Consider the following 12,945-nt stretch of genomic DNA (forward strand, 5'->3'; position numbering starts at 1 on the left):
AACAGGGATGAACATAAGGCATGAATTCCTAAGGAAGGCAAACCGTGTGATTGCATAGTCAGGAGAAACGGAATCCCACCAAGATGCTTTATTTCACCATTCATCGACCTGCCTTTTGACCCAGCAATTCCACTGCTAGGATTATACCCCAAGAATCCTAAAACATCAATTTCAAAGAACCTATGCACCACAATGTTCATAGCAGCACAATTTACAATAGCCAAGAGCTGGAAGCAACCTAGGTGCCCGTCAGTAAACGAATGGATCAAAAAATTGTGGTACATTTACACAATGGAATTCTATGCAGCAGAGAGAAAGAAGGAGCTACTACCCTTTGCAACAGCATGGATGGAACTGGAAAGCATTATGCTGAGTGAAATAGGTCAGGCATTGAAGGACAAATACCATATCATCTCACCTTTGACAGGAAGCTAAATAATAAAACAAAAAAGCAAACAATAAAAACAAAGACACTGAAATAGAGAACAAGTGGGCAGCCACCAGAGGGGAGAGGGAAGGGAATTTAAGGGGAAAAAGGGGGAGGGATTTTGAGGAACAAGTATGAAAGACACAGGGATGAGGACTGGGTGGGGGGTTGGGAATTGGAGGGAGGGGGGAGACAGGGCAGGGGGGGTGGGATGGGAGAAATAGATAAAAAATGTACTTGAAAAGTAACTAAATAAAATTTATTATAAGAAATGTAAAAAAAAAAAAGATGCTTTATTTCACCATTCAAAGAAAGGAACCCATGAATCACGGAGCTTCCCATTTAAAAGTCTCCCAAATCCACAGAATGTGAGTTGGAGTTTTAAAGGAGAAAACCAGTATTTCTCTACAGAGGATCCTGGCCAGTTCCCACATGGTGAGAAGCCAACAATGCTTTGCAAGCCAGCCTGGGAGCTGTGAGCAGTCATTGTCATCTTATGGGAACCACAATCTAACTGACAGCTACAGATGGGATGCAGCACCTTTCCTGTATTCTGCTCTTACAACAAGGGGGCATGAAGGAATACTTGTAGACATCATCAAATATATTCTTTAAAAGAAAATTAAAATATTTAGCCAAGTCCATGAAGGGCTGTGTCTAGTAGGAAAACATGCTGAACAAAACGGCAGGGTCTAACGTGCTTTGCATTTTTCTCACTTTGGACTACATCTTTTTAAAACTTTCATAAATCCATTAAATCATCTTCCACATTAGTAGAAATCCCTGAACCACAGAATTTTCTAAAATACTAACTTCTAGTTTGGAAGAAATTCCAAATAGTGTGTGTGTGTGTGTGTGTGTGTGTGTGTGTTGACTAACTTGCTTTAGACAAGGATAGCAAAATGCTCACCCCTCCCTGCCAAGGGTACAGAAATTCAACATTTCCCCCCTCCCGGATTCCAGTATTCTTATTGCTGACTCGCTCTCCCAGAAAAGGCGACCCCTTTTCAGAGACTCACAAACAAGAATGCCAAAGCGATCACTGCCCTAATGCGGACGCAGCAGAGCCCTAGCAAAGGAGAGGAAATCGATTACCTGAGAAAGAACACAACTGCTCATCGTTTTTTCCCAGCTCGCCTCCCAAAGGACCAGGCAGCACACGGGGTGCGGATGCGGGCTCCTCCCGGAGACAGGCGGGGCGCGTACTCCCTCCCGCCGCGGTAGTGACGCTATCAGCCAGACGCCCGCGCCAGCTAGCCAGTTGGTGCCCCAAACTATCCCACTGTATCTGCATACCTGAGCCCTAGCGCCGCGCGCCCCTGGAGCCCCAGTGCTCCCCGTGCCGCCCGCGCACCTGCGCCCCCTTGCGCCCCACCTCCCCCAACCCTGTGCACCTGAGGGCCCCGCGCACCTGCGCGCCCTACCAGCGTGGCCTGGCGCTGTCGAAGCCACCCCGAAGTCCTCCGGCCTTCCTCCTCCTTCCTCTGACTTCCAGGCTTGCCAAATGCCTGCTGCAGCGGCAGCTGCTCCCGCTTAAATGGCGCCTGCACTCCAGGCTTTGAGGTGCCACCTACTGCATGCTTCTGGAATAGATGGCCAAGACTGGAATTTTCTGAGATTTCAATGAATTAAAATAATTTCATTGAAAATGTACCAGACTTTTTTGTTTTAGATCATTTACATTACCAACTATAATTACTACTAACCACACAAGCCTTTCTTTCAGTGTCCAGACACTAAATAAAAAACCTACCATTCAGTGTTCATCTTTGTTATCTTCTTTTTCTTAGGTAAGTCCCTTTAACATTTCATATAATAAGGGCTTGGTGATGATGAACTCCTTGAATTTGACCTTATCTGAGAAGCACTTTATCTGTCCTTCCATTCTAAATGAAAGTTTTGCTGGATAGATCAATCTTGGATGTAGGTCTTTGGATTTCATGACTTGGAATACTTCTTTCCAGCTCCTTCTTGCCTGTAAGGTCTCTTTTGAGAAATCTGTTGACAGTCTGATGGGAACTCCTTTGTAGGTGACTGTCCCCTTATCTCTTGCTGCTTCTAGAATTTTCTCTTTCATTTTAATCTTGGCTAATATAATTATGATGTGTCTTGGTGTGTTCCTTCTTGGGTCCAACTTCTTTGGGACTCTCTGAGCTTCCTGGATTTCCTGGAAGTCTATTTCCTTTGCAAACTCACAGTTACTAAGAACCACACCTAAAACAAAAGCAAACTAAGAGGACAGCTAGATCAGGAGCAGAACCATAGAAATGAAGATCACATGGAGGGTTAGCAACAGGGGAGTGGGAGGAGGAGAAGGAGGATAACGTACAGAAAATAAGTAGCATAGAGGGTAGGTTGAAAAATAGGGGGAGGGCAAGAATAGTGTGGGAAATATAGAATCTAAAGCACTTGAGACACGTGGTCATAAACTAAAGGGGGGGATGGTGGGGAAGGGGTGTGCAGGGTAGAGGGGAATGAAGGGGGGAATAGAACTGTAATGGCATAATCAATAAAATATATATTTTTAAAAACCTACCAGTTTAGAAGACAGACACAATGGGACTGTGCCCGTAACCAACCACACAGTGCAGGTTAATACATTTTAATTTGAGGAACTCCTAATGACAAAACCATCACTGGCAACCTGAGGCTAGAACTACCTTTTCACTGACTAGTTTCCCAGTTCTGTGTCAAGGAAATAACCACATTTATTTTCTGACATTGATAAACAATTTTGTCAAAGAAGTATTGGTCAAAAACCGGTGAATTGTCAAGAAATAAGATGTATGACTAACAATTCTGTGCTGACATTTCAAAAATGCTTGCCTGTAACACTGATCTATAAATTTAAACTACGGGTTTGAGGATAATTTGTTCTGCCTATTTTAACTTTCTTGTTTATAAACATTACTAAATTTTCTAAGAGTTGAACAATATTAATATTTTCCTGTTTTAAATTTGATTTAGCTGATGGAAGCTCATTAACCTGTCTTAAAACTGTTCCTGAATTTCTGTATAATTTCAAACAGCATTATCCTTTGATGTTAATTTCCAAAGTAAATTTCTACCCTGTTATTCACAGGAAATGTGTGTCTAACATTTTACTCAAGAAATATAATGATGATGAAGAAAGTTTATTTTGCTCGCTAGTTCATTCTAATTCTGAACTTAAAGATGTGGCTATTGGAATATGAAAAGAACACATCATTTTTGTCCATTAGTTAACCCACTAGCTTACCATTGTCTATTAGCTTACCATTGGCAAACCCACCTCTATTTCACCGATGCCAGAAAGCAGGGTAGTCGCTGCATTTCCAGTCTCCTCTCCATTTCCAGGGAATGGGTGGCCCTGGGGAAAGCTGTCCTAGGAGAGTCCGGATACACTGTGGAAGGCTTTGGGCACCACCTGCCACCATGGCTGGAATCTGAAAGAACCATCCAGACTAACAAGTCAGATAGTTGTTTTCTGTGACAATTCAAAATGTAGGCTATTGGGTTAATCTAAATGATAAGACAGAGGTTGAGAACTAAACAGAGAAAGGTAAAAAGATTTATAGAACTAAAAAATATTGAAGGCAAAAAGTCAGTTTTAGCCCAGAGCTACTAGGGAGCAAGAGTCTGAAGCTGGAAGGGCACCAGTTGATTCTACGAAGTATGCATTGTGGACGAATCCTGCATTTTGCCACATATAATTACTATTTATTCTAGAAAAGGAAGCATGAGCCCCAGAGGCCCCATTTAAATAGGAGCAACACACTTAAAATGATCTCCCTGTCACTTCCCACAAGCCCTGACTTTTCATGGGCCAGAAGAAACAGATTGCTCCCAGAAACTGAGTGTCAGAATCAGAGTTAATAATATCCGTAAGAGGCATCTATGCCTATTGGAGGTGAGAAGCTGCAGGCCAGTGTCTTTCAAATTCCATCATGCATCAGAATCACCCCAGGGGCTTGCTGTACACAGCCAGCTGGGAAATAGCCCACATTTTCTGATTTAGCAGAGCTGGGGCTAGGTTCAAAAACGTGTAATTTTAACAAGTTTCCTAGTCATGTTGAGGCTGCTTGGAGCAAGCATGCCCCAAGCACAACCACCTACTTGTAGCACAGACTGGTAACTACTGGTAATATGCTCAGAGGAAAAAAAAACATAACATTCTTCTACTTTCTAAAGCAAGTTGAAACTGGTCAGCTGATGCAGTGTCCCACATTTTGAGGAAGTCATGTCCTTCTCACTGTACCCCATGGACTTTTTGGGAGGCCATAAAAATATCCTCTTCAGCTGCATTCAACTTTGCTCTCATTACCTAGGATTCTGTAAGCTTACACTTGGCCTCTGTGCAAATTAGGGCATAAAACCCTCTCAGGTGCACACAATCTCTCTCTTCTCTCCTCTGCAAGACAGTGCATGACCTGAGGGTAAGAGGACCCTTTGTGCAGAGAACTTCCTTGGGAAAGGTGCAGCTCACTTCAGGCTCCCAACTGGGTGAGTGGGCACCTTCTGAACCCTTTCTTGCCCTCTGCTGGCCACTTTTGCATATTACAAAACTGCACAACCCAGCACTTCAACCTTCTTCTCCCACAGTCCCACATGGTCCATGTGAGAGCTAGAAGTTCCATTTGGGACCTGGGTACACAGATCCAGAGAGTAGCAGACACCATCAAGGGAGAGGCAGAGCCAGCTTCCAACCTTAAGAGTAGAACCTGGGAGATAAGGCAGAGATTCCCTAGTTGGCTGCTGAGCAAGCAAACATGTAATAAAAGACGCATCTTTGGGTGTTGTTCCTTAAGTTTTGCTGTCTCCCTTTTATCCTGTCACCTAGAAAGTTGTTAGAAATGGTGATTTCAGCTCCACCCTGGACTTAGTGACTCAGAAACTTAAGGTGGGACCCATCAATCTGTGTTTTAGCAAACAATCTAGGCGATGCTGATGATGCACAGTACTTAAAACCCACTGCACTCGTTTGTTTTTTTAAATATATTTTTAACAAATGTCATGTTAACATATCTCCTTAGAAATTAGTGAAAGGCTATACTATCTTGATAGAATGTGCTCAAGGGAGTGGTGAACCCCAACCCCAGATAGATACTTCTGGTCCTGGACCTTAGTACTTGCCTATTCAGTCATCCCTTTTAATATTTTATCACAGAAGGGTGGGGTGAAGGACTCCAGTGTCCAGAGGATGCCCCCTTTCCCAGCAATCTTCTCAGTAGTCAGGATGTCCACCTCTAGAAATAGCTGTGACTCTCTTCTTCCTGCCTCTATCTTCTCCCTTATGGAGTCACCCTAATCTAATCGCTGGGTGAGCCAGAATTTCTAAATTAAGATATCAACTCTGAAATGGAAGAAGCTTTTTACATCTACTTAAAGAAAAGAAAGCTCAGGCCCAAGAATATAATGGCTTGTCACAGTGGGAAGAAGAAAACTCAATTTTTCTTTCTTTTTTTTTGTCTACGAGTTCACTGGCGCCCAAAATAAGAGCTCTGAAGTTTGGTGAGAAGTTTCAGAGATGTCCCATGTGGAGAGACAGCACTGAGTCAGCCAATGCATGTGTGCTGCTCTGAGGACAATTCCCAGGACACAAGTCCTCTGAGAGCCTTCAGCAGCCACACTCCAGCCACTGAAAACAGCATGTATTATCTCATAATACTGGGGCCCTGAGGCTTCAGACCTACATGAGTACTTTGTGTGGTACTATGCTGGGGCCACTTCAATAGCCAAAGACAATTTGGAGAGTATGGCAGCCATTTGATGTGAATAAGAATCTCAGAGGCAAGTCTTTTTGCAGAGAATAAAGGTATGTGTCATTCCATTAGTGTTTTTTTTTAAAGATTTTATTTATTTATCTTTAGAGGGGAAGAGAAGGAAAGAGGGAGAGAAATATCAATGTATGGTTGCCTCTCATGGGTCCCCTGCTGGGAACTGGCCTGCAACCCAGCCATGTGCCCTGACTGGAAGTCGAACTGTGGTTGTTTGTTTCCCAGGCCCTCACTCAATCCATTGAGCTATGCCAGCCAGGGCAACCATTAGTGTTGATCCTGATTCTGCATTAAATTTTTTTTTATTTTAATTGTTGTTCAAGTACAGTTTTCTGTCTTTTATTTTCATCGCAGCCCACCTACCCAGCCCTCCCCACCTCCCTCCCATTTCTACCCCCCTCCCCTAGTTTTTGTCCATGTGTCTTTTGTACTTGTTCCTATAAACCCTTCCCCTTTTCCCTTGAAATTCCCTCCTTTCTCCCCTCTGGACACTGTCAGCCTGTTCTCTATTTCAGTGTCTTTGGTTATATTTTGCTTGTTTGATTGTTTTGTTGTTTAGGTTCCTGTTAAACAACAGCATGAATGGAACTGGAAAGCATTATGCTAAGCAAAATAAACCAGGTGGTGAAAGACAAATACCACACTATTCTCCATTTTCAATCATCCCTTCAGGTCTACCCAAATGTACTACGTGCCTTTAAGTCTAAGGAGGTTTTTGCCTTTCTTCCTCTTTTCCCTTGATGCCGTGTGCACCACAATAAGAACAGGGCATCATGCTTTCTATTTGTTTTTAATCTTTTCAGCTTACCAGGGCTACACAGATGTTGAAACTGACATCTGCTTTCTGTAATCTGAGAGTTTTTTAATCCCTACTTTATCTAAGGTTGACCTAGTTCTCTTGTCCTAATAAAATATTAACACAGATAGATGTTTATATCCATTAAATGCAACTTTGTAAGCTCTAACTGCTCTGTACATTCCTGGATCCAGCCCTGCCTTTTCTTCTTTCCAAAACTTCTACTGTATGCTGTAGAACACTGTGCCTTATTCATCAAGTTCTTCTAAATCCTACTCTGCTTTGGGAAGACTCCACCACCTTTATGCCCTAATGAAGAGCTGAGACTCTTCTGCTGTCCACACTTCTCCTTATAGCATGTCATGCAGAGACTTTCTTTTCAGGCCCCATCAACTCCTTGATCTCCATGCATTGTCCCTTTGGAGACATAACTCTCCCATCTGGTGGCAAAATCCTTGCCTCCTTCTGGATTGTACTACCCTCTTCCTTTCATCTTGCCATCTTTTGAGTCATCTGCCATTTTACAAACTTTGATGCCCTTCTTTTCCACCCAGATAGAGTGCCACCTGAAATATTCACCCTACTTTCTGTTCTTTCATTCCCATGATCTCCCTTCTTTGCCCCAGTGATTCTTCCTCTACCATATCCCATCCATCTCCACTGAAGACCACATCCTGCCTCCTTCTATCATGACAAATCACAGAGCAGAAGGACATCTCCAGCCATCTGCACAGCCACATACCCCTCAGCAAGCCAGTTTCTCCCCATGTCATCAGAATTATCTTCCTTCGAAGCATCTGTATCTTCCAAATCATCACTTCTTTCTTTTCTATCTGCATAACAGATAGCAAACACAAGTTTTCTGTCCCTCTCTCTCTTGTCCTTTCTGAAGAATCAAAAAAAAATGAAGGTATCATCAGTTGATACTGAGTTTCTAAACAGCAGTCTCCCCTCATCCATACTGGTGACCTCCAATCTGTGCCTCAGTGCAGCCAGGAGGAGCAGAGCTGGAACACTCTGAAGGGGCATCCCTGATCTTTAGAATTCAAACCAAACTTTGTGTTGGCTCACAAGGCTCACGTGATCTGGCAGCTTGCTACCTCTCCAATTTCATCTCTTGCCCTCTTCACTAGGCTTACAGGTACCAACCAAACTAGCCTTTTTCTCAATCGCTTAAATGCATACAGCTCTTCCTACCAACATAGCTGCTGCATATGCTTTTCTTCAGCTCTGTGAGCTCATCCAACCATGGTCATCCTACTACATTCTCTACCTCAAATCTACTCCCAAATGCACTGTCCCCAGAGAGGCCTTCCTGATCACCCTGCTTAAAGTTTTATCATACCCTGCTAAATTTGTTGAATTGTGCTCCTCCAAAAAGATATATGAAAACTATCTCCCAGTAACTCAGACATGTGAGCTTATTTGAACATAGGATTATTGTAAAAATAATTGGAGAAACTGAGGTCATATTGAAGTAGAGTGGGCCCTTGCTTCAAAATGACTGGTATTGTTTTAAGAAAAGGAGAAGAGATGTATGGAAGACCACTTCTCTCCAATATGATCACAGGGGCAGTGAATGGAGTGACAGACACAAGGAATGCCAAATATTACCAGCAAACACCAAAAGTTAAAAGGAAAAAGGGATTCTCCCCAAGCTTTCATAGATAGCCTAACCCTGCCAATAGCTTGAAGCCTCCAGAACTCTAAATTCTAGCCTCCAGAAGTCCAGATCCAGACACTGAGACAACAAATTTATTTTACTTTAAGCCCCTAGTTTGTAGGGCTTCGTCACAGCAGCCCCCGGAAACTAACATACCTTCTATCACCTAGCCCCTGGCTTCTGCTCTCTTGATAGTCTATACTACAATTAGTTCCCAGTTTGTGTTTGTTAAGCATTCATACAGTTTGTATGGGTTTTATAGTGAAATTTTCTCCTTTTATTTCTTTCCAATTATTTGTGGGACCTCAATCTCTCGAAGGACCATGTTTAGAAACCCCTGCTGTGTCTCAAGAAGACCCATGAAGGGAGGATCCCACTTTCCTGGTACAGACTCCAAGGAATCAGCAGCAACTGTGGGAGCTTGATGTGTGTTTTGGTCCCTGCATTTGAGGATACTCATCATTTGGCTTGAATTAGAATTTTCTAAGCTTAGACAATTTTACATTCAAGCCTCCTCTTATAAACTTATGCAAATCATTTGAAAAAGCACTTGGCAGTCCACAGAGATTGCCATGATTGCTGGGCCAGCAAAAGCCTTCCAGAAAATACTAGAGATTAGCTGTTAAACCTTCTATATATTTGTATTAGCACACCTTGGCAATTTCTGCCTGTTTTACTCAAGTGAGCCTGTCAGAAAACTCCTTTCTTCTTTTTTTTTCCAAAATAGATCTCCAAGTAAACTTATTTTACTCTCTTTCTTCCTCAGAGGCATTTTTTTTTTTGCTTTTTAAGGTTAATTCTGTAGTTTTTCTACCTCATCATCTGTACTTTTAAGAGAGATATGCTTTCAATTCCAATACTCTATATAACTTTAAGAATAGATATTGATGATAATTAACACTGTATGAGATTTAATGCCCTATATATGTGACTTACAATAGGCAGCTGTATTAAAAATTATGAGCATCAAGAAAACATCAGGAAAGACACAGGCAGAAAGGATGCTCTGTCTTTGTTCATTATGGTTTTACTCTTTCACCTAACCATAAAAAATTCTAACCTAATTTGTTATAGCAAAAAAAATAGGGAAGGAAATCTCAGTTATTCAATCATTCTTGCTGTAATAACTAAGTTCAGGCTGCTACTAACACAGGAATAAGTGAAATGAGCCAGGTGGTGAGGGACAAATACCATATGATCTCACCTTTAAGTGAAAACTAATCAACAAAACAAACAAGCAAGCAAAATATAACCAGAGACATTGAAATAAGGAATAATGTGACAGTAACCAGAGGGGAGGTGGGAGAGGATAATGGAAGGGAAGTGGAGAAAGGTTTTCAGGAACAACTATAAAGGACCCATGGACAAAATCAAGGTGGGGCGGGAGCAAAGGAGGGAGGTGGAGATGGCTATGGTTGGGGTAGTGGTGGGGGATAAGTGCAGACAACTGTACGTGAACAACAATAAAGTAATTTTTCCCTTCTTTTAATTTTTTTGTTGTTCAAGAACAGTTTTCTGCCTATTACTTTCACCCCTCCCCACTACTCCAGTTCTCCTCACCTCCCTTCCGTGTCCCCCCCCTTTTCATTGTCCATGTGTCCTTTATACTTGTTCCTGCAAATCCATTACCCTTTTCAAAGGAATGAAAAACAACTGTTACTGCCAAATTGTACTCTTTCAAAAGAATAGTTTCCACCAGTCTCTCAATCTTGCATGCAGGAGAGGTTCCTAAAGAGCAAAGAAGTGACCTAGGATGCCAGAAGACATTTATTTAAATGTCACCTGTACACTGTGTAATGAGAATTGAAGGAGTTCCATTTGAGACAATAAACCAATTTTTGCAAGAGAAGATGAAGTAATTAATCGTTCAAGGACAATGACTTCCTTCTTCAGCTTCATTTTCACAAACCACATTTATCCTTAGCTGTTTAAATAGGAAACAGGCTGCCTACTACATTCACAAGTACCTTCTTAAATAAGAAACTAGCTGTAGTTTAAATCAGGAACTCTGAATTTGAGTGTCAGTGCTTGTCAACAGATTCCTATAAACACATGGACTATATCTGGACAAAGCAGGGCTCCTGCTGTCTCACCATTAGGATAGTGGGAGATACACAGCCAGCAGTCCCAGCAAGGTCTGACTAGGTGAAAAACAGCAAAAGTGGATCTCTCAGATTCAGCAAAGGGAAGCTTCCTACCAGCAGGATCACAGGCTTGCTTTCAAATATTCCCTTAGGAAAATGTTGCTGGAGAGAGAATTCTTGGGATTAAAATTGGTAATGATTTTCCTTCAGATTTGCAGCATCCTCCCAGGTTTGGTGGAAGCCAGGGGAAAAAGTCACAGGTATTTGGAGAAACCCTGTGGTATAGAGGATACACCAACTTTCAAAAGCAAATGACATCAGACATATTTTCCTTTGCCAGTTGGACCTTTTGTTGATGTTCTCTAGGACTTAATTTGCTGAACAATTATACTAGATTATTTCTACGTTGTCTTTTAGTTACAGATTTAAGGGGTTTTTCCCCCCAGAACAATGAATTTCTTGAAGTGAAAAGAGAACAAATTATGTGAGCATAAAATATCAAGATAGATTGTGTAGTGTTGGTAAAATGGACTTTGCTTGAGCATTTACCTCTTCCTCTGGCTTAGCCTCATCTATAAGATGTGACATTCTACCCTGAGGTCACCATGAACTCATCCCAATTCATTTAAAAAAAAAAGAATTTTAATTAAATGTTTGGGATGATAATAGAATTGTACACTTGAAACCTATGCAAATGTAGAGTTTTTGAAAGCTGTAAAGTATAAGGCTCCTTTCAATTTAATGTGACAGAATAGGCTGCATCTGCCTATACATTTTTTAAAAACCTTACTGTATTAGTCATGTTTCTTCAGAGATAGGACCAATAAGATGTGTGTGTGTTTATTACAGTCAGGTGCTATATCACAACATTTCCACTTCCATTAATGAAAAAATGCATACAATGGTGGCCCCATAACATTATCATGAAGCTAAAACATTCCTGTCACCTAGTTATATTATAGCCATCATAACACAATACATTACTCATGTGTTTGTGGTCATGCTGGCATAAACAAACCTATAGTGCTGCCAGTTGTATAAAATGGCGTATACAATTAAATATATATTTAGAACACTTAATAATGATAATAAATGACTGTGGTACCAGCTTATATATTTGCTATATTATACATTTTATTCTTTTTTAGAGTGTATTTTTTCTATTTATATAAGAAAATAAGTTTTCTATACATAAAAATAGTATGCCTTGTTATGCCTCATACATCTCATATTTATTAAGTGTCTTGGTCATATCACTTTCTCTCATGCTTGATTTAATCTTGTGTTGTTTTGTTCATCATGGCCAACTAGCACACACAATCCACTGCTAATGTTGCCAGTAAGAGGCCACATTCAGTGACTGACCTGGAAATAAAATCAGAGGTGATAACAACTAGAAACATAGAAAGTCCATGATGGTTATTGTTTGCCAGTCAGGCATGTCCCATTCCACCACGGCCACAATCTTTACCAACAAGAAAAAAGTGACAAAAGCTATTACAGGATCTGCTTCATTGAAGGAAACGAGACTAATGGAAGTTCAAGAAGAGCCCATATCAGATATGGAGAAACTTCTAATGACTTGGACTGAAGACCAGACACAGAAGCCTGTCCCTGTCCACACTGTGATGACCACAGCCAAAGGTAAAAGTTGTGATGTTGAAAGATAAGGCTGGACCAACTATGATGTTGAATTTATTGCTAGCTCTGGGTGATTTAAAAAATTCAATAATAGTTATTCATTACATAATGTGAAAATGAGTGGTAGTCTGTGGGTGCTGATGTGAAGGCAGCTGAAGAATTTTTGGAAACTCTAGAAGCTGAATGTGGAGGTAAATTACTTGCCAGAGAAAATATTCAATATGGATGAAACTCTGTATTTTGGAAATGAATGCCTGAAAGAACTTGTATCTATAAAAAGGACAAGTCAATACCAGGTTTTAAGGCTTTTAAGGACAGAATAACAGTCTTGCTTGGGAGCAATGTCACAGGCTACAAACTGAAGCCCCTTGTGATCTAACACAGTGAGAACTCCAGAGCCTTCAAGAGCTTCAATAAGCACACACCACCAGTGTGTTACCACAGGAGCAATAAGAAGTCGTGATGACCCAGCTCATCTTCCAAGATGTCCTCCTGAATTGCTATCCCAGTGAAATGGAGAAGTACTGTTTAGAGACTAACAGTTTTGCAAGATTTTGCTTGTTGTTGACAATGCTCCT

General features: G+C 41.3%; 1 protein-coding gene across 9 annotated transcripts in view; it reads right to left on the reverse strand.

The window, feature by feature from the left end:
* DIRAS2 (DIRAS family GTPase 2) overlaps nt 1-12,945 on the reverse strand; it is a 104,405-nt gene that overhangs the window by 41,594 nt on the left and 49,866 nt on the right. For 4 of the 9 annotated variants that reach the window (XM_037129070.2, XM_037129064.2, XM_053662658.1 and 1 more), the window contains exons 2-3: nt 3,699-3,852; nt 1,839-2,010 (exon numbers count right to left, since the gene is read on the reverse strand). The exons of 1 other annotated variant lie outside the window; for it this stretch is intronic. The gene's annotated coding sequence lies outside the window, so the exon portion shown is untranslated. Of the gene's footprint in view, nt 1-1,522; nt 1,715-1,838; nt 2,011-2,180; nt 2,930-3,698; nt 3,853-12,945 lie in introns of those variants that run through there. 4 more of the 9 variants (XM_037129066.2, XM_037129065.2, XM_053662659.1 and 1 more) reach the window with 4 other exon arrangements.

This window comes from Artibeus jamaicensis, unplaced genomic scaffold (assembly GCF_021234435.1).
Source record: "Artibeus jamaicensis isolate MK-2021 breed Jamaican fruit bat unplaced genomic scaffold, CSHL_Jam_final contig_264, whole genome shotgun sequence".
In the NCBI taxonomy this organism is placed as follows: Eukaryota; Metazoa; Chordata; class Mammalia; order Chiroptera; family Phyllostomidae; genus Artibeus; species Artibeus jamaicensis.